We start from the raw sequence: 3,841 nt of genomic DNA on the forward strand, positions 1-3,841 counted from the left end.
AGTTTGCCTTGTTGTCAGGCCCTGCCCAGCATGGTCTCCGCCCCCACTCTGCCCTCGCTCCGCCCCCCCCATGTTGTCCCGCCTTACAGATGTTAGAATCTGGTCACCCTAAATTTATACCTGGCACTGCCCTATGTCTCCTCTTTCTCACCTCTTGTTCTGCATGAGAGGAACTCACTTCAACTCTTTGAAAGTGCTGTAAACTTTCTCTTTGTTTGTAAGTAAACTTTTTCTTGTTATGCTGAAACTTGTGCTGATTACTTTTGCTTCCTATTCACACTGCCATGGTGCTCCAGTTGCATTCTCAGTTTCTCCCTACTTTTGCTTTTGATTCTCACTGTGCCTCATTTGAGCTTTCTAGATGAGCCAAGTAATTGAACCAGGTAAACTGGGTTTGAGGAACCAGGACTCACCAACCCCCTTCTCTCTTTTTTTTTGGTCTTGACAACTTGGCTTGAATTTCTGTCTGTTGGGGGCACACAGGTTATCTAGCCTGCATGTGCAGGTAGCCAACCAAAGGGTTGAGGGCCCCCCCAATAATACGGCCAGACAGAAAGGTAGATTGTACCTAGTCTGCAGCTGGCATACCAACTGTTGCCATCTCTCAGAAATGTCTGTCTTTCTTTTGGCTTTCTTTCACAGTGGCTCTGAGAAAACCATAGGGAAGGGCTGTATCTTTTTGCTGCCTCTTTGGAGACACCTCATGAATTCATGGTTCAGCCACTAAAGCCTTATTAGTTTTGCTCTTGAGCCACTTTTAAGTATACCTTTGGTTTAGAACTCTGGTTATACTCAGAGCATGATAAGAACTTTCTTTTAAGGCCTTCTTTCCTAAGCTAAAATGGAGTTATATACTACTCAGAAAGGCAGAAATTGATTTATTAAATATTTCAAAGATGAAGCACTCCAATTCTAAAATAAGAAATCTTTTGACTTCCATCTGAGTTGGAAATCTGCTGCCAGATATAAAGGAGCAAATTGAAGATAGTCGGCCTGTTGATATTCTTGCTGGAATTTCTGTCTATGCTGAGTCCTTTTTGGTCTTGGGGTTTGAAGAATAAAACCATGGACCAAGCAGATCTGCAGCAGGACAGAATTTACTGATAGAAATATTGATAAGCAAAAGAGGGAGAACCCAAATGGGAAGCCCCGCTCCACCCCCTTGCCCCTCAATCTTTAGTCTAGGGGTTTAAATCTCATCTTGCGGGCAGGGGGACTTGGAAAATATGTCACAATTGGCCAGAGGTCTACAGGCAGAAAATTATCCTAAAATTAACATAGGAATGCAGTCCCTGTGGTTTTTGCCTCAGGCAAGGAATTATGGTGTGTGCTCTCTGGGAGGAAACACCCAGAACTATTCAAGCTGCTCTTTCCTGATCTTGCTTGAATACAGCCTGGGAAAGGTGGCCTCATCCTAGAGAGGAGCATCTTATGATGATGTTGCAGGAAGATTAAGGTGACCAGATTTTAACATTGGTAAAGCAGGACACCATTGAGCAGGAGTGGGGGGGGGGCTGACAACAATGCAAACTTTGATAAGCAGTTCTCGGTAATCACTTCTCAACAATTATTTGTTATTATTACAGTATAACATTATAAAATTAACAAAAATAATATAAACCTCATATCCTGGCAAAATAGCCACAGGGCAGCTGAAAACTGTATATTCCCTTCCCGTTCTCCCTCCCATTCCCTACCTTGTCACACATTCTTTCCAAAAATCGGGACTTTTTAAAAACGTCATGGGATGCAGGATAAATTGTTAAAAATCAAGACTGTCCTGCCAAAAGTGGGACATCTGGTCACCTTAAGGAAGATGAGACCCAATGGAGAGAAAAAAACACCCAAATACTGTGTTTAAAAGAGGAAGGGCTTTATTCCAGCCAGCAGGGTGACAGCAGACAAGAGGCCAAAATGGCTGGGCTCCCCTACTGACTCAGTCTTCTCCTTTTTATCTGTAGTCAAAAATTCCAGCCCATGGGTACCTCTCTCCTTGGTCAAAGTCAAGTTGAAGAAGCAGGCTCAGATTTTGACAGAAGTGGAAGCAAGTGTTAGTTTCCAGGTCTAGGAAGTTAAGTTTCTACAAATTCCTCAGAACTGAGTCACCACAGGAGGACCTTGCAGGTTGTGTCCTTGGGGTCTCCTTAAGAAGATCTCTGTTCTCTTAGATCTCACTTTTTCCAGGTATCCTCTCTCAATGAGACTGATTCCTGAGCTCACCCAGGCCTAAAAAGTGGGGGGTTTGTTCCAGCCCTGAGCAGGGGAATATCAATATCATTCCCAATTCTTTGGGAAATTAAAAACAACTGTCCTTGTCTTACAAATTAAATCCTTACAAAAACACAAATATACCTCTAAAAAACAATTCAAAGCCTACCTATCCTTTTTATAAATCCCTATACCTCACCTATGTATCATAAGATAGCCTGGGGATACTTTAAAAAGCAGGATATTATGGTATAGCACACATATCTGTAGTTCCAGCTACTTGGGAAGCTGAAGTGGGAGGATAGCTTGAACCCAGGAGTTAAGAGCCCAGCTTAGGCAACATCTCAAAAAAATAAATAATAATAATAATAAAAGCCTCTGAAATGGAACTGTCCTGCATTTAAACCAAACAAGAAAACATTTAAATAATAATTACCCTAGATCTCTAATATAGGTAAATCTGCTCCGCCAAACTCCTTCTTGGTAATGAGAGAGAATGCCCGAGAAGGGTAAGGTCTAGGAGAATAAGTCTTCTCAAGGAGACCACAAGGATAGGGTCCTCTCTATGGTGACTCAGCTCTTGGGAATTTTCTTGCCTTAGCCTCCTGAGTAGCTGGGACTACAGGCACCTGCCACAACGCCTGGCTATTCTTTTGTTGCAGTTTGGCCAGGGCTGGGTTCAGACCCAACACACTCAGTATATGGGGCCAGTGCCTGACTCACTGAGCCACAGGCACCACCCAAGACAAAATATATTTGTATCTGTTAGTAAATATGTCCTCTTACACAATGAAAAACTGTTCTAAGAAGAAGCATATGTTTCTAAAAATTATGAAACATGTATTCCTAAAATGCTGGCATATGTCAGTTCGAAATTGGTTGCTTCGTAGATTTTTACTGGAAATTAGGGTTACTAAGACTTAAAGCTCTATTATATATGATCCCCAACTTACAGCGGTTTGACTTACAATTTTTCAACTTTACAATGATGTGAAAATAGAAAGTAGTAGAATTCCCTCTTGCGATCCTTGGCAGCAGCAGTGAGCCACAGCTCTCAGTCAGCCAAATGATCACGAGGTACATAAGTGATATTCTATAATGCATTGTCTTGCCAGATGAATTTACCTAGTTGTAAACTAATGTAAGTGTTGTAAGAATGTTAAATGTAGTTTAGGCTAAGCTATTATGTTCAGTAGGTTAGGTGTATTAAATACATTTTCAACTTATGATATTTTCAATTTACAATGGATGTACCAAAATGAACATAACTTTATCATAAATTGAGGATCATCTGTATGTAATTAAAACTATCAATACTAGATATAATAAGGGAAAAACTGAGTACAAATTGAGCAAGGAAAGTAAGATGTAATAAGGGATTAGGTTGTGTTTTTTGTTGAGAAGAAAATAATTTTGCTTAGTGTAGAGGTTATTTAAAGCTTGTTTCAGAATGAATGAAGGAAGAACAAAAACTGAATGGATATAAAAAATCAGGAAGAGAGAAAAAGATAGAGTGAATTTTTTGTGGTCTGAGTAAAATTGAGTGAATTTACTATGAAGGTTTTTAAAATCAACATCAAAATATCAATATCAAAAATACACTGATGCAGGCACCAGGCACAGTAGCTCATGC

The sequence above is a fragment of the Otolemur garnettii genome, unplaced genomic scaffold (assembly GCF_000181295.1).
Source record: "Otolemur garnettii isolate 467f Iridium unplaced genomic scaffold, OtoGar3 scaffold00024, whole genome shotgun sequence".
Classification (NCBI taxonomy): Eukaryota; Metazoa; Chordata; class Mammalia; order Primates; family Galagidae; genus Otolemur; species Otolemur garnettii.